Here is an 18,582-nt window from a genome sequence, read left to right as displayed (position 1 = left end):
CAAAAGATATAGCGTCTGGGGTCTTAAATGATTGAAGGTAAACAAGCAGCCATCTAGCTCAGAAGCAACAAAACCCACATGGAAGAACCACACAAGCTTGTGTGATCATGAGGTGTCAATGAGATCTGGTATCAGGCATCAAAGAACAAAAAATCCTATCACTGTGAATGAGGGGGAGTGCAGAGTGGGGACCCAAAGCCCATCTGCAAGCAACTGGACATCCCCTTACAGAAAGTTCACGCGTAGGCAGGGTGCAGTATAGCACCGATGAAATATACAACTTTCCTCTAGTTATTTAATGCTTCCTCGCCCCCCCCCCATCATAATTCCAATTCTACTTTACAAATCCTTCTAGACCAGAGATGTACAGTGGTACAGATAAGAACTGGAAACACAGGGAATCCAGGACAGATGAACCCCTCAGGACCACTGGTGAGAAGGTGATACTGGGAAGGTGGAGAGAAAGAAGGGTAAAAGGGGGAAAGGGGGAAACCGATCACAAGGATCTCCATGTAACCCCTGCCCTGGGGGACAGACAACAGAAAAGTGAGTGAAGGGAGATGTCAGTCCGTGTAAGACATGACAAGATAATAATAATTTGTAAATTATCATGGTTTCGCGAGGGAGGGGGAAAATGAGGAGCTGATGCCAGGGGCTTAGGTGGAGAGCAAATGTTTTGAGAATGATGAGGGCAATGAATGTACAAATATGCTTTACACATTGATGTATGTATGGAATGTGATAAGAGTTGTATGAGGCCCTAATAAAACGATTAAAACAAATAGTTAACTCAACAGTTTATGTGTGCCACTTTAGTATTAGACACTATGCTGGCTTTATGGTTTTGCTTTTAAATCAATTTTGTACTGTTGTTGCTAATCTTTGAAATTTGTATACTAGATTTAGTATACTAAAGCTTTGAATTTTTCCTAGTTTGTTTTTTGAGTTTCTAATTTTGTACAACCTTAGACCACCAACAATGCTGTCTTCTATGTAAAAGAGGATTTGTCAACCTGTGCTGGTAGCTTGTGGGGCCCCGTGTGTCTTTATTGTGGCAGTTGTACTGTGCATTATAAAATGCTGGCCAGCATCCCTGGCCTTTAATTTCTTGATACCAGTAGTAAACAATGTCCGTCACTCACAGTTGTTACAATCAAAAGCTGTTTCATGGAGTGCCCTATATGCCCAGGCTGATCTTGGGATCAGGGGAAAATTAACCCTCCTTGAGGACCAGAAATTTAAAATCTTTCTTTTATTCTGAAAGCTTAATGCCAAAACAAAGTGAAGGATTCTTTATTTATTTTAGAAAGAGACAACTAAAGAAAAGGATAGTCAAGGTCAGTTTTCGCCAGAGATTTAAGATGGGCAAAGTCCATTCCAATTCTAGTTTGTATCTAGCATCAAGATATATGATTTTATCTTAAATTGGTATGCCTTTTCATTAGGTTCATCATCATGTGGACATAAGTTATGCCTATATTTTAATTTAGCGTGTATGATCACAGCTCACATACCTATGACAATGGATGAGCTCAGAGGGCATTGAGTGTCCATTTACTACTCTACGTCCATTCAGGACCTTTTTAGAGTCTGCTCTGACCACATAGTGGAAGAAACTCTTGCTCTGTGACTTCTCGTTGGTTCAGTTGGAACAGATTAATGGGAACCTTGGGATCCCTTCACATTTGGCGACACTTTCTTGCATGGATTGCTTACTTCAAGTCTACAGCCCTCTCTGACGTTTTTCAGATTTAGGAAGCATAATTCCCATAACAACTTTCTTCTCTTGCTCCTCCCTGAGTGCTTTATCTACCCATCAGTAATCCTTGGACACATTCTGTATATAATTCCTTTATTAAACTAGTTTTTCCTAACTTGTGGAGTTTCTCATGCTTTTCCTTCAATGACTCCATCCAGATGAAAAAAGACACTGTTCTTTCAATGAACCCAAGTAGCCTATGGGAACTTTTTTCCATTAGGGTAGACTACCTCTTCTGTATCTTGAATGCCCTGTCCTATTACCCAAGACCCTGGTCTAGGAAAGTTATGGACAGCATTTTGTGTCGCCCAAGGTAGTAAGATAGTGTCTTTCTAAGCTCACTGTCATCAAGCCGATTCTGACCTGTAGCGACTATGACCCTTTCCAATTCCAAACACACCGCCTCAACTTTCTCCTGTAAATCACTGGAAGGTCATAACCACCAACCTTGTAGTTAGCCTCCCAGTGTCTAACCCACACCACCACCAGGACTCCTTTTGATACCTCTGATGATGCTGTCGTCAAGTTTCTTTAGCCTACTGTCCTGTTTTAAAGAATGACTCGGCACCCCCTGTTAATTAAAAAACATTTGAACCATAGCCAGTTAACGATGACAAAGTGTTAAATCTCTGCTTTTGCAGCTCCCCTGGATTGTTCTAGCACACCTTGTGAGGGAAATACTGCTCTGCTAGGGAGCAGATGGCAGTTTCACCTACCCTGGCTTTTTTTCAGGAAACATTCCTATAGGGGGCATCTACCTGCTTTCCAGTGGGGAAGGAAGCCCTTACATTCCTGGGCTGTATCTGAGCTTGAAGGCCAGTGGATATTCATGATCCTGTTGTAGTCATATCAATGCGAGTGCATAGGCATTGTGTGGCTCTCATATATGAGGAGCTGGGTGCAGAGTACAGGAACCTCAGTCTTTGCTCCCACATTGACAAAACTGTTCTTGGCCCATAGCATGGGGGAAGATCATTTGTTTCTTTTAGCTTTCCGAAAGACTCCAAAGCATTCTACTTTTTTCTCTCTTCAACATACCATGCAATCCACCATCGATGCCCCCCAAGACTCCCTTCCGTGTGGTTAATCACCAAATTGTTAAAGCTCTCTCTCTCTAAAATTGTGCTGTATAAATAAAAATATAATGTGAACCATGCATGTAATTTAACATTTTCTAGTAGCCATGACACTTTAAAATGTTGAAAATCAAACATATTACTTTGAAGACTAAGATCCAAAACATTCATTGGGTGCCTGACCCAAGACTGGCATTTTCAGTTGTCTCATGTGCATGTGAAAATTGGACACTGAATAAGGAAGACTGAAGAAGAACCAATGCATTTGAATTATAGTGCTGGTGTAGAATATTGAAAGTGCGATGGACTGCCAAAAATACAAGCAAATCTGTCTTGAAAGAAGGGCAGTCAGAACACGCCTTAGAAACAAGGATGGTGAGACCTGGTCTCATGTACTTTGGACATGTAGTCAAGAGAGACCAGCCGCTGGAGAAGGACACCATGCTTGGTAAAGTAGAGGGGTAAAGTAGACGAACACCCTCAAGGAGATGGATTAGAACAATTGTGAGAATGGAGTCAGACCAGGTGGTGTTTCTTTCAGTTGTGCATAGAGTCGCTGGATGGGACCAAGTAGATGGCACATAACGACAGTAGTGGTATTTCAAAGGCAAAAAGAAACTGATGGCTTGAATTTTGATAATACTTTAGTTCATCCAATACATCCAAAATATGATCATTTCCACACAGGAGTATAAAACTTATCAATGATTTATGATTTATTTGGTACCCATTCTATAGAATCTGGTATGTATTCAGATGGAAATTTTTCATTGGAAATAATGAAGGTGTATTTCATTTTTATATCACTTGCAGTGAAAAAGTGTACTCATATACTCATAGTATTCCAAACCTATTTAAATGTTTTCCATACCTGAAGTGAATTTTATTTACATTGAAATTATCGTTTGATACCAAACTGCAAATTCAACGTCCTGATTGCATTCGGTACGTTTTAGGTGTTCGAGACTTGTGTGTTGATACTTGACATCTTCTTCAAATGCACAGGTCTAAGTCCTCGTTGCATTGCTTTTCTCCTAACACCAGTATTCAGGTCTTAGTGGAAAGCTTTTAGTGTCGCTTTCTTGGACTCTGACCAAATTGCCTGTTCATGGTTTAATCTTCTACACAGGACCATGCCGAATTCCGTACACAAGGGTTGTGCTCGTTGGCATTGCCACCTCTAATCTAATCTATGAGAGTGCTTGTTTCTGCACAGCCTAATGTCCAGAGCGTGTCCTACTTTCCCTTTTTCTGTCAATCTGGTAGGTGAACATTTTTATTTCTCTCTTTGTAATACACCTTTATCATATTATTGGTGAGGGGGCTATACGGCATTTCAAGTTTCCATTCAACAATTTCTATGACTTATTCTTAGTCATTGGCTAGTGTCTTCACAATGAGTGAACATTCTTATGTTTCCATCTTGGTTATTCTTTTCCATTCATTTATTTTCTCTGGGCCCCTCATATCCTCATCCTTAGTTTTTACTAATTTTTCACAATTTGGTCTCAGAAGTAGTGATAAAGTAGCACATTATTTTTAGGTCCAATTTGTGATTTAGGTATGCTGCGACCCAGAGGTTGGGTTTGAAGCGTGCTTCAGCACCGTGGTCTCTAGGAGTCCTCCAGCCTACAGTAGCTCCGTCAGTTCGCTTTGTTTTGGTTTTGTTTGCGTGTGTGCATATTTACTGTGGCCCTCCATAGAAGTTCAGTATTTGGAACCGAGCACTCACTATCTAGTTCTTTGGGTTTCAGGGTAGGTGAGTGTGTTAGGCACGATTCTACAGAGAAAGAAAACCAGGACACTTAAGATTATATATATGGATAGATTTATACAGCACGGAGGAATATAACAGCTAATTAGTCCACACAGCAGTACAGAGGGCTCAGTTTAACATACTTCCATGAAACAGTTAATATACTGGAAGTCTTTCAACTCATTAGGGCTGCTGGGTCCAAGGTCAAGGAAGCAGACAGCTGAGTCTTCCCTCTGCTAATGAATGCAGTCAGAGTCCGCCCACAGCCAACAAACAGCATGGCGGGTCAACAACAGTCAGCAGCTCAGGAGCTTAGCAAAGCAGGCCTGGATGGGATATCACACTCAAGCAATGCAAGACAACAGGATCCACCAGCCTCAAGCTCAAGCGACGTATACACCAGCAGCTTGACGAAACAGGTATCGAAGGCGCCTCAAACTGTAGCAACATGATCCACAGGTTGTGTAGCTCACAAGTTGAGGTGAAGAACTAGATAAAGTTGCAGCAAACTGGTCTGATTACCAGAGAGCAAGAGAGAGGGGGCAGGCCATGCAGAGCCATGTATCTCCTTGCCCTCTAGTCAAACTGCAACCTGATTAATCCCACACGTTCCTATTGGCCAGGTTTGCAGCTGACACTGTCTTGTAGACTAATTGGCAAAGTGGTTTGATGCTGAGCTCTTAAATGAAAGATGGGGACATTGAACTCGTCATCTGCAGGAGAAAGATATGACGGTTTGATTCCAGTATGGTGGTTGTTGTTAGGTGCCCATCGCTGTAGTCACCGTGTCAATGCATCTCCTAGAGGGGCTTCCTTTTTTACCAAGCATGATGTCCCCCTCCAGGGACTGGTCTCTCCTGATCACAAAGTATGTGAGATGAAGTCTCATCGCTTCTAAGGAGTGTTATTGCTGTATTTCTCCCAAGTCAGATTTGCTTGTTCTTTTAGCAGTCCATGGTACTTTCAGTAATCACCGACACCATCATTCAAATGCATTCATTCTCCAATTTCCTTATCCAATTTCTTATTTTCACATGCATATGAGGTGACTGAAAATGCCATGGTTTGGATCACTTGTGCAGCAGATTTACCCAATGTAATATGTTGTTTGATCTCTTGACTGATGCTTTGATTGTGGAGCCAAGCAAGACAAAATTCTTGACAATCTGAGTCTTTTCTCAGTTTATCACGATGTGACCTATTGATCCACTTGTGAGGATTCGGAGTTTTTTCTGTAAAGAGTTGTAACCCATACCAGATGCTACAATCCTTGATCTTCTTTAGCAAGTGCTTCAAGGCATCACTTTCGGTAGGCAGGATTGTGCCATCTGCATATCACAGGTTGTTAATAAGCCTCCCTTCAATCCCAATTCCACATTATTCTTCTTAGGATCCACATCCCCTGGTTATTTGCTCAGTATACAGATCGGACAATTATTTTGAGTGGATACAACCCTGACATCCACGCTTCCGGATTTTTAAACCCTACAGTAGTCCCTGATTCTGTCGGCATAACTGTCTCTTGACCCTTGCACAGAGCGCAATTAAATGGTTTGGTAACGTCATGAGGCAGGACTACTCTGCCCTGGGAGTTGGAATCAACTTGATGGCAGCTGGTCGGGGTTGGTAGAGCTACGTTCACGCTTCAGTGGCCTAAACTATTTATGATGTGGCCTTGTATGGGAAGAGTTTGCCTGCTTCTATTCTAGAGGATGTCTTTGACCATCCCTAGTACATAGCTCAGCATGAGGCAAATGTAACTTCCTAGTCAACATGTATGGAATTTAATGGTAGATGAGTTGAATGAAATTGAGTGGACTGGATTGAATAAAAAATAGCATGCGCTATCTGTAATTGATAGTATTTGGAGGGATAAGAATCCTCTTCTGTGCCCCTCGGGAATTGTTTGTTATTTCTCTACTTTTCAACTTCTTAAATAAAGCAAGTTTTTGTTTTGCCCCTTTATTTTTAACTCTGTACCATCTTTCTACTTTTACTTCACTTTCTGTTTGCTTTTCACACGTTTCCCAAAGACACAGAGTGGTTAGAGCTTAAGGAACTGAGGTCCTCTGATACACAAGTAAGTGGCAACAGCTGTGAATTCAAATATTGGCTTAGTCCTTGGTCTAATTGGTTACTTTAGAAAAGTCACTTGACCTAACTGATTAGATTTATTTTCTAAATCCTTGGTGAAAATTACAATCTGCCACCTTCATGGCATTGACTGCAGGGGTGTGAATGCCGTCGGCATATGCTATTTTACGGGGAGTATTATGAGTGCAGTGTATTTTCCTAAAACAAAAGGAACTTTTAAAAAATTCCTTTTTTGTAATCATTTTATTGGGGTCTCATACAACTCTGATCCCAATCCATCCATCCATCCATTGTGTCAAGCACTTTTGTACATTTGTTTCCCTCATTCTCAAAACATTTGCTTTCTACTTGAGTCTTTGGTATCAGCTCCTCATTTTTCCCCTCCCTCCCTGCTCCACCCATCCCCCTGAGCCCTTGATGATTTATAAATTATTATTCTGTCATATCTTACATCGTCTGACATCTATAATAGGAGCTATGCTTTTTAATCCACAGAGAATCAAAAAGAAAACAGCACCCATTTAAGGAACTAATTTTAAACACTGCTTAGAATCAGCCTCCATTACTGAAAGTTTTCTGTGCGGTGTGGGACATTAGTGGCCATTAATGCTTCCGAAGTATTTAAGTAGTATAGTCCACAAGGCCACCTGGTCATCCCTTTTATTGTGTCATTTAAAATTGAAATTAAACTTGGAAATGCCTTCCACATTTGATCTGCACCTTTATGATGAACTTGATGGAAGCAAGGCAAGAGTGCTTGTAGAAAAAACTGGAAGGTTTGTGACGGGCGGGTGAAAGAATGGAAGGACTGGCATAAATTAGGTTTTTTCCTTTTTAATCACAGTAGAATGAAATCCCTGACAGCTGCAATTACTCCTGCATTTACTGAGATGTTGCTTATCAGTCTAATTGTGAAGATTTTTGTTTTCATTCAGTTCTGGTGTAGTAAGCTGATAGTAAGCTCGTAGGATTAAGGTTAACTCTGTACTTCATCCTCTGGGAGAAAAAGGTATGTAAAAATTTCTTGGGGTAACCACACAGTGTGACACTGTGACCAACTATAGACATCTTCAACTACTGGTTACTGTGTTGCTGTTAAGTTTCTTGACAAACCCAGCCCACTACCTGTTTTTACTTATAAAGCTATTCTTCTTATTTTGGAGCACAGTGGCCCCCATCCATTTATATGCTGCCTCTAGTTGCTTTTGCATTAGACTGACTTCCAACTGAAAAATTTGACTCTCGGGTTCTTTTCAGCAAAAGGTGGCCAACCCCTGTTACAGGCTAACATGTACACCTGTATCCAGCCTACTGTGGCCCAAGCGCAAAACTAAAGGAGGCACAAATGCAACACATATAATTAGCTCTTTTTAAAGAAGGATCAGAAAAATTTTAAAGGAGCTAAGCCATATAATCATGTCGTCATTGAGTGGGAAGAAACCTTGAGGTTAGGACTGGCCTAATTTCTCATCCATATTGCCTCTACAACATCCCTGATACCCCACTGACACTACTTTTAAAAGGAAATCCTGCTTCTGACAGAGAAGTAGAACAGTTTCGCAACATTCTGCTTGCCAGTTTGTGCAGACACAGGTTCAGAGACTCACAGGCGGCCCTTGCATCTTAAAAGCGATTAAGAACCTCTGATCTCCCTGTTCCTGTGGAACTTCAAATCAAGTCAAATTAGGCTCTTTCTCTGGCCCATGCTAATGACACAGCTATCTGGAGGACATTCAGTTGGAATCCGGACCTCAGGCCTACCCTCCTTCCATCCCACAGGAGTGAAAGCTGTGAATCATGGCCAGGTTCCTTTTCTTTTTGTTGTCTGGTAGGTAGGACTCATACCGACTCATATATATTTTTTTAATTTTGGTCTTTCCCTTCCTAGCCTTGTTAATTTTTTCCTCACAAGATTCAGTGCCAACTTGTCTAACTAACATTATTACTGAAACTGCAATAACATTATGAAGTTCATTAATCAACCTAGAGAAGATGCACATGGTTATAGTGTTGAACCATTTTTCAAAGGGATATCTTTCCATCTGTTTGAGTCAACTTTTTTTTTCGTCTTTCATGAATGGGAAAAAGTTTACAAGTAAGAAGAGATTTTTATCTTCCGATTATTGAACTCAGTCAGAATATGAATGACTTATTTAGTGATCATGCCAATCACTTGTCAAGCAAGCAGATAAGTGAAGAACAAATTTGTTGGAACACATTTCTTCTAACTATTTCTCAAGGTCCTAACCCACCGGCTGAATCCACCATTTGCTTCATTTTATTTTCTATCGTTTGGTGATTTGCCTGAAGTCAGAGAAGGTGCTGATGAAAACCAGTGGAGAAATGTACAGGCTGACAGTCTGGAATGCTCAACCCCAACTCAACAAGGATGGGAAGTTCAGCACTGGGGCTCAAAGTAAATTCCTGTGTTAAGTGCCCTGAAACAGCTGCTTTATCAGCAATGGTTTTAACATCTGGAGAGGGTGTATAGTTTCATCATCAACCTAATAGGAGCAAGCAGGTTTTATTTAACACCTATTACAAATACATATCCAGGCATCATGAAGACAAGTGGGATGACTAGACCAAGCCATGGCATTCACTACTTTCATTGGACCAAATTGAAGGTACCACTTTCCTCATCTGTGAGCATCATAGAGCAAGAGAAACATCGACAAACGAGATTCTCAGGAAGAGAGGGCCCAGAGATGGCAAGAGGTCAAAAAGGCATTTGCTGTGAGGAAGGGTTGAAAACATGTGGGTTATTTGATAGGAAAAGAGAAAATCGGGAGTTATTGCCGATCATTTGATCAGTGGATGCCGAGACCTCAGCACTGTTATAGCAAACAGAGGCAGTGAAGTGGAAGCCCTGATGTTGTAGTGTGTGTGTGTGTGTGTGTGTGTGTGTGTGTGTGTGTGTGTGCCCTCCTAATCACAAGGCCAGCCGTTGGAACCCTCCAGCTGCTTTGCAGGAGAAAAGTGAGGTTGTCTGCTCTCAGAACGATGACTAGCCGGGGATATCCAGGGGTGCAGTTCTCCTCTGTACTCTAGTCTAGCTACCCTCCAAGACAGAGTCCGGATTGACTCAGTGGCAATTGGGTTTATTCCATAAGTGCCTTCATTTTGGTTGGAGATGCCAGCTGCCATTATTGGAAAATATTGAGAAGCAGAGTAGTAATTAATAAAATGATGTGGTGGAGATGATCATCACAAATGACGGCTCACTGAGAAAAAGATTTTTGAGTTTGGAGATGACATGCCCAGAAGGTAGCATTAGTTCTTTTCCTTGAAGGTTGTCTATAGGCCATAGACCAGTGGTTCTCTATCTTTCCTAATGGCGTGACCCTTTAATACAATTCCTCATGTCGTGGTGAACCCCATCCATCAAATTATTTTCATTGCTACTTCATCACTGTCATTTTGCCACTGTTATTAATTGGGCGACCCTTGTGAAAGAGTCATTCAATCCCCCAAAGTGGTCGCGACCTATGGTTGAGAACCGTTGCCATAGCCATTGAAAGCCTCGATCCTATTGGAGAGTGTGCTTTGATAGGGGTTGACGTGAGGACTGACATTTCCAGAGAGGCCCATGCATATTGCGCTCCACTTTGCTTTGGGGTGTAACCACCCCCATGTTGTTGTAATGTTAGCACACCGTGAAGGGAAATGGGCAGTGGAGTGCAGCAGGTGACACAAATGTCCAAGATTCAAGTGTTGGTGCCCTTTACTGCCTATTTTGAAGGAATCTTTTAATGTCACCATGGGTTAAGCATTGTGTTGTTAACTGGAAGATTAGTGATTCAAACCCTCCAAACCCTCTGCTGGAGAAAGACGTGGCAGTCTGTGTCTGTAAACATTTGCAGGCTCTGCAACCCGATGGAGCAGTCAGCCTCAGTCCCATAGGGTCTTTATCAATCTAAATCAGCTCAGCAGCAGTAGGCCATGGATGTGGCCTAGCTCTAGTATCAGAGATAATTACATCCTCCTAATATTATACCGGAAGAGCCCTGGTGACCTAGAGGTTACAAGTTGGGCTGCTAACCACAAGGTCAGCAGTTCGAAACCACCAGCTGATCTGTAGGAGAAAGATAAGCCTTTTTACTCCCAGAAAGAGTTAGAGTCTCAGAAACACAGAGAGACAGTTGCCCCCTGTCCTATGGGGTCACTATGACTTGGAATACACTTGATGGCAGTGAGTGGGAGAATATCTTGCTGTATTCTGGATGGAGGATGCTGGTGGTTTCTCTAGAGAGAATCTGCTCATCTCTAGGCAGGGAGGAGTGTGCCGGGGAAGAACTGCTCTTTCTTCTCTCGGAGTGTTGACAGAGGGAAGGAAGCTGGTACATTCCCAATACAGGCAGTGGCTGCCATGTTTCTGCAGAGGCAGAGTCTGGCCATGGACGCCATGGGATGCACCATTCTAGGAAGCTATTGTAATCTGCCTGAACTCTTGTGCATTTTAACTTGTGATACAGTCTGTGAAGTCCATCCATGTTGCCCCACTCTGTCTCCCTGTGCTCACAAACCCACCATGAGATATCCCCGTTGAAAGTGTGCTCGAGTCTAGAGCCTTTGTTTTCTTTTTTTTTTTTGTTCTTTTTCTTGATTTATTTTTTTTTCTTTTCTTCTTTTACATTTTATTAGGGACTCATACAACTCTTACCACAATCCATACATATACATACATCAATTGTATAAAGCACATCCATACATTCCCTGCCCCAATCATTCTCAAGGCATTTGTTCTCCACTTAAGCCCCTTGCATCAGGTCCTCTTTTTTTTCCCCTTCTCCCTCCCCATTCCCCCCTCCCTCCCCATTCCCCCCTCCCTCATATGCCCTTGGTAATTTATACATCGTTGTTTTGTCATATTTTGCCCTATCCGGAGTCTCCCTTCCCCCCTTCTCTGCTGTCCCTCTCCCAGGGAAGAGGTCACATGTGGATCCTTGTAATCAGTTCCCCCTTTCCAACCCACTCACTGTCCACTCTCCCAGCATCGTCCCTCACACCCTTGGTCCTGAAGGTATCATCCACCCTGGATTCCCTGTACCTCCAACCCTCATATGCACCAGTGTACAGCCTCTGTCCTATCCAGCCCTGCAAGGTAGAATTCAGATCATGGTAGTTGGGGGGAGGAAGCATCCAGGATCCGGGGGAAAGCTGTGTTCTTCATCGATACTACCTCACACCCTAATTAACCCATCTCCTCTCCTAAACCCCTCTATGAGGGGATCTCCATTGGCCGACACTTGGGCCTTGGGTCTCCACTCTGCACTTCCCCCTTCATTTAATATGATATATATATACATACATATATACATATACACATATATACACATACATACACACACTTATATCTTTTTTTTTGCATGATGCCTTATACCTGGTCCCTTGGGCACCTCGTGATCGCACTGGCCGGTGTGCTTCTTCCATGTGGGCTTTTTTGCTTCTGAGCTAGATGGCCGCTTGTTCACCTTCAAGCCTTTAAGACCCCAGACACTATCTCTTTTGATAGCCGGGCACCATCAGCTTTCTTCACCACATTTGCTTATGCACCCATTTGTCTTCAGCGATCCTATCATGGAGGTGTGCAGTCAATGATATGATTTTTTGTTCTTTGATGCCTGGTAACTGATCCCTTTGGGACCACTCGCTCACTCAGGCTGGTGTGTTCTTCCATGTGGACTTTGTTGCTTCTGAGCTAGATGGCCGCTTGTTTATCTTCAAGCCTTTAAGACCCCAGTCACTATCTCTTTTGATAGCCGGGCACCATCAGCTTTCTTCACCACATTTACTTGTTCACACACTTTGGCTCCAGCCGTTGTGTCAGGAGAGTGAGCATCATAGAGTTCCAATTTAATAAAAGAAGGTATTCATGCATTGAGGGAGTGTTTGAGTAGAGGCCCAAGGTCCTTCTGCCACCTTAATACTTGACCTATAAATATAGACACATAGATCTATTTCCCCATCCTCCTATATATATTTGCATGTACATGTCTTTGTCTAGACCTCCATGAATGCCCTTTGACTCCTAGCTCTTTCCTCCATCTCCCTTGACTTTCCTCCTGCCCTACTACCATGCTTCATCGCCACCTGGGCTAGAGTATACCTCTTCTCTAAGCAACCTTACCCTTGATCATTTCCCACCAGGCCTGCCACTCCCACTTCTCTACCATTTGGGGTCCCATGTTTTTCCCTTGTCCCTGGGTTTGTTAACACCACTTCCTTACCCCCCCCTACCCCCCCACCCCAAGTCCCCCTGGAACTGTCGGTCCCGTTGTTTTTCCTCCAGATAGTTCATCCAGCCTGTCCTATTCAGACAGACCTGTGGAGTCACTAACATGCACGAAAACTAGACAGAGGAAAACAAAGCAACAGTATACAACCAGACAACAAAACAACAAAAACAAACCACTGACAAAGAACAGAATAAAACAGTTCACAAGAGAAAAGCTTGTAGTTAGTTCAGGGATCGTTTGCTGGCCCTTAGGAGCGTTTTCCAGTCCAGTCTGTTGGGGCACCACGCCCTGGCCCCGAAGTCCACTTTCAGCATTCCCTGGGGACCTTGCCACTCCATTCCCTTGCTGTTCCGCTGCACTCCCCCAGTGATTTGCCTCGGTGTGGTGGGATCAGGTCAGGTGCAATTCCCACACTGTGTCTCCGGTGCTGTCCCCTGTATCGCCCTTAGTCACTGAGGGGCATCATGTCTCATAGTGGGGCCAGCCATGTTGTTCTCTCTGTGGACTGGCTGCTCTACTCAGGAACATCATCATCACGGCCTGGTGGGCCAGGCTGTGCTCCACTCTCTCCTCCTGCCCCTTCATCTGCTCCCGTGTGCTCTGTTCAAATATTCCTGCCCCTCCCCCGAAAAGAATTTTTTCCAAAGGACGACATTGACTCTGCAGCTCTGGGAGATGGACATATTTGAACAGAGCCTTTGTTTTCTAACTCCGCCTTGGGAAGTTTGAGAGGTTTGAGCACAGAGTCCTGGAGGAGCAATCAAGGTGTTTGGGACAGGAGAAAGTCAGGGATTGACTAAAGGCCACTATCCCACCCAGAGATACTGTGCTGTGCATTGGATTGTTTTCTATTATGAGCCCCATCGATGGCATTACTTATAAAAAAGTTGAAATTGGAGCAGATGTGGCAGTGCCTCTGCTTTGCTTTTTCTTATCCCCCCCTTTCCCTTCTTTTTTTCTTTTCTCTTTTTCCCTACCCCTTTCCACCATCTCCCTTCGGTGGCACATCCCCCAGGGCATGGACAGAGCTGGTCTCCTCTCCCCAGCTCCTGCCACCCTATGGTCAGAGGGAGCCCCCTCCCCACTTGGGCACAAGGGGCAGCAGCAGTGGCCACAGGTTTGGGTCATCAGGGAACTGATTCGCTAACTGACCCAATCTGTGCATCCTGCCTGAGCCCCTGTGCCCATGTCCCCCTCCTCCTCCCTCTTCAGTCAGCCCCTGTGAGTACTACAGCACTGCTGGGGAGGAAGAGGAGGAGGAGAGAAGGAGGGGGAGGAAGAGGAAGTAGAGGAGAAGGAGGGGGAGAAAGAAGAAGATAAGGTAGCTACATCAAACTGGGTGACAGGCAGAAGATCCAAAGGATATCATGAAGCTTCCAGGACCTTTGGAAAACCAGAGATCGTCTTTCCTATTGGAAAAGGCATTCTTGAGGCAAGCCCAGATATGGAAAGTGAATATCCCCCAAATTCCTACAAGTCAGAATGTGTCTCCATCCCAGAGAGATGAAGTGATCCAATGGCTGGCCAAGCTCAAGTACTATTTCAACCTCTATCCGGAAGCATTTGCTCTGGCTCACAGTCTATTGGACAGGCTTTTAGCAACTGGAAAGGCCCACCCCAAATATTTGAGTTGTATTGAAATCAGCTGTTTTTTCTTAGCTGCCAAGCCTGTTGAGGAAGATGAGAGAATTCCAGTTCTGAAGGTTTTGGCAAGAGACAGTTTCTGTGAATGTTCTTCATCTGAAATTCTGAGAATGGACACAATTATTCTGCATAAACTGAATTGGGATCTTCACACAGCCACACCATTGGATGTTCTCCACATTTCCCATGCACTCGCAGTGTCAGCAAGGCCTCGGTTACTCTACAGTTTTCCCAGACTGAGCCCATCTCAGCATTTGGCATTCCTTACCAAGCAACTCCTCCACAGTATGGCCTGCAACCAACTTCTGCAAGTCCAAGGATCCATACTGGCTCTGGCCATGCTTAGTTTGGGGTTGGAGAAACTCATTCCTGATTGGCTTCCTCTTCAGAAAGCACAGATGGATAGCTCCCAGGTGATCCACTATTGGGAGCTGGTGGCACATCACCTTTCTACTCTGCAGTCTCCCCTGCCTCTCAATTTTGTTTTTGTCTACTGACCCCTAAAGCACTCCCTGGAAACCTGTGACAAAGAGTGCTCAGAATACAGTTCTCTGTCCCGGGCCCAGATTTCTCCAAGGACAACAGCAAACCAGAAGTGCCAGTCAGAGGTACAGCAGCCTTCTCCCAGCTGCCAGTGGGTGCAAACCTACCTTGGCTAACCACAAAGGAGAGGAAATGGAAGTGGATGACTTCTATGATGGGATTAAACAGCTCCATAATGAAGACAATGCTTCTGAAAATGTGGGTTCTGTGTGTAGCACTGATTAATCAAGGCAAGAACCGCATCATTCCCCTTGTCCGCATTTGCAGTCTGTTTCTGTCATGGAGTGTCAACAATTCTTACCTTCTAGTGCAAACCTAAGGCAGGTTACTCTAGGAATGGGAACATGCAAAACCAGGAAAGGATATATAAGGGATTAATATCTTAAGAGGCTGAATTGAAATGATCCAGAAGGGGGGGAAAGCCTCGTTTACTGTGTGGCTAATTATTCAATATTTAAATACTCAGAAGACCAAAAAACGTAAAAAAATTTCAGAAGATCCAATATTTAAGAAAAAAATTATATTGTTTTCCAGTTCTGTTTTCTCTGCTGACATATATTACTTGCCCCATGTCACCAAGTCATGTTTCATGTTTTTTAAAGTTCCAAAACGTATAACTAGCAAAACTTATACCTAGCATCTTAATGTAATTTGCCTCTTTTGCTTTCTTCTTCATTGAATACTTAATGAATTTTATGCATGTTGATCTACATACCTTGGTCTCCACTAAGCAGGAAACCCTCCCCCATTTTTTTGGTGACTTAGTGAACAAATGTTTGTATGACTGTCATGAATAATCCGTGATTCACATCTAAATTAGTCTGAAAACTTAACTTTGAATCAGGTGGTGAAAGAAAGACTCACATAATAACCAGGTTGATTTTTAGTGTTTATCTCATTTCAATTTCTAGAGTCTAGAAATAAAATTGATGCTTTTATTTTTGTTTATCTTAAAGTGAAACTTAAAAGTGTTACGTGGTTAGGACATATTTAGATTTGTTGAAAGCTTTTTTTGAGATTTGCGTACAATTATTTGGGATAAAGTTAATATATCCAGGTGCTCACCAAAGAAACATGTATGTAAACAATTGAGGTTCGATTTTGTAACCGATCAGGATTCCCACCCCACCCCCACCCCGCCCATTTATAATCAGTAGAAAAGACTGTTTAGAGGTTGGGTCACTTCTATGATTTGAATCTGTTACATGTAATAACTGAATTCAGTACCTAAATTTATGTTGCTAGGATTTTCTCTATAAAAGATATTCTCCTTCTTCCCCAGTCTGTCTGTACATTTTTCTTAGTGACTTCTGGATCCTGGACTCGCTGCGCAGTCTGAGAAGGTATTGCACTCACAACCATGGCACGATCGATGGTAAAAGCCTGTGGTAGCAATAAAACCGTTGCTGTTAAAAATATTGAAATTGGCAAGCATACTAGTTGCAAACTACTTATGGGAGTACAGTCCTTCATCACAAATTGAGACTCCTTTTTGGAATGGTTTTGTTGCAGCTGCTCTAACATAGGACATTTTAATTTTTTTATGATTGGGCAATGGTTGAGCAGGAAAACTAAGAATGAATCTTCAGCAATAACAACCAGCTGGGCTCTTGCAAGATGAACGTGGAGAGTTGTAGCCACAAGGTTGGAAAGTAAATTAAATCATTTAAAAAGTCAATTTGAAAAACAGTGTTGCTCTTTAAGGATATTTTTCTCTTACACTTATCCTTAATTTAAATGGTCCTTAATTGGACATCCCATATGTGCTAAGTATGGCTATGTCTGTCCCAAAGGTGACCTAGACATAGAGTCACATATGGACTCTGTCTGCAGCGAATCACCTCCTCCTCAAAACTTTTGAGAGACACTCTTCTCAAAGTCAGTTGGTCTTTTTATTTACAGGATTTATCTGACTTTATCCATCGTTTAATGATGTCTTTTGAGTTTGATTTTAATTCCAGCCACTTAGCCAAGGACTCTTGAGATGGGAGGACCTAACAGATTTCTCACCACTCTCTTTAGAGCACAGGTCCAACTGAAAATTCCTATTGAAAGCATTCACTCTGTTCAATTTTATAAAACTAATGGACATTTCTTACACGTGGCTTCATTTTGGACCGTATATGTGTGTCTGTGTTTAACACATCTCATCCCAGCATCTCAGCTGACTTCATATAGGTGTAGCCTATAAGGTCTCTAAAATTCCTTTCAAAAATAGTAGGACAACTTTTTAAAGTTCAAGAATGGGTGAGGTTTTCTCAGATACGGGTATATAACAATAACTTGGTGTCTGTTATTTCCTTGTGCATTTATTTCTCAAAAGTCACTGAATCTTTGTTGGTGGTGGTTTTAGTCACTGTATATCATACAAAGATGGTTTTTGCTATTGATATATGGTGGACTGTTACCTGCTGTCAAGTTAACCCCTAGCTCCTGGGGACTAGCTACATGCACAGTGGAACAAAATGCTAAGCTATGCTGCATATGGGTATCGCTTACTGTTGTGAGCCATAAGGTTTCCAGTGTCAAATTTTCCAGAGTATATCAAGGGGCTTTGTTTCCTTGTCTATATCTTCTGGAAGCTCCAATGAAACCTGCTTAGCTTCATAGCACTAATCAAGGCTTCACGGAGCGATGGATAGTAGTTGTGAATGAAGTGCTTTGGCCAGTTATTGAACCTGGACTCCGTGCTTGAAGGTGAGAAATCTATCACTGAATCTTCAGTACCCCTATTATCCATCTCTCGATATGATTCACATGTGGAGAGGATCGATAGAAAGTTGAAAGAGCTCAGGTGGCACTGATAGGTAAGCATCTGACCACTAAGCCAGTAGCCACTCCCAGGGCTCTGTGCTCCCTTAAAAACTTACTTTCTCTGAAGCTTTCTCTAGGGTCACGGTGAGCCAGAGGTAACTCGATGATAGTAGATTTGGTTTTGGTTTTATATAAAGGTGGATGTATTCATTTGTTGTATATTAAGGCAGCAGATGGACATTGGGCCTCCACTCAAGTCCTCCCTCAATTCAAACAACAACAACATTGTTCTAATAACCCAGCATTCTGTGATGTTCACCTTCCCTGACTGATTGCTGAAGGCAAAATAGGTGCATAAACAAATGTGCTGAAAAAAGCTGATGGTACCCGGCTACCAAAAGATATAGCTCCTAGGGTCTGAAAGGCTTGAAGATAAACGAGCGGCCATCTAGCTGAGAAGCAATAAAGCCTACATGGAAGAAGCACACCAGCCTGTGTGATCATGAGGTGTCTATGGGATCAAGTATCAGGCATCAAAGACCCCAAACAAAATATCATAACCATGTGAATGAGCAGGAGGGCAGAGTGGAGGCCCAAAGTCCATCTGTAGACAATTGGACATCCCCTCACAGAGGGGTCACAAGGAAGAGAGGAGCCAGTCAGGGTGCAGTATAATACCAATGAAACACACAACTTTCCTCTACTTCTTTAATGCTT

General features: G+C 42.8%; 1 pseudogene; it reads left to right on the top strand.

Annotated features, from left to right (window-relative positions):
* The first annotated feature begins 14,291 nt into the window (after positions 1-14,291).
* On the top strand, positions 14,292-14,985 carry LOC142433805 (cyclin-I pseudogene; annotated as a pseudogene).
* Positions 14,986-18,582: the final 3,597 nt, after the last annotated feature.

This window comes from Tenrec ecaudatus, chromosome X, assembly GCF_050624435.1.
Source record: "Tenrec ecaudatus isolate mTenEca1 chromosome X, mTenEca1.hap1, whole genome shotgun sequence".
NCBI lineage: Eukaryota > Metazoa > Chordata > Mammalia > Afrosoricida > Tenrecidae > Tenrec > Tenrec ecaudatus.
Note: the sequence above shows the minus strand (reverse complement) of the source record. Positions and strands in the feature narration are given on the sequence as shown.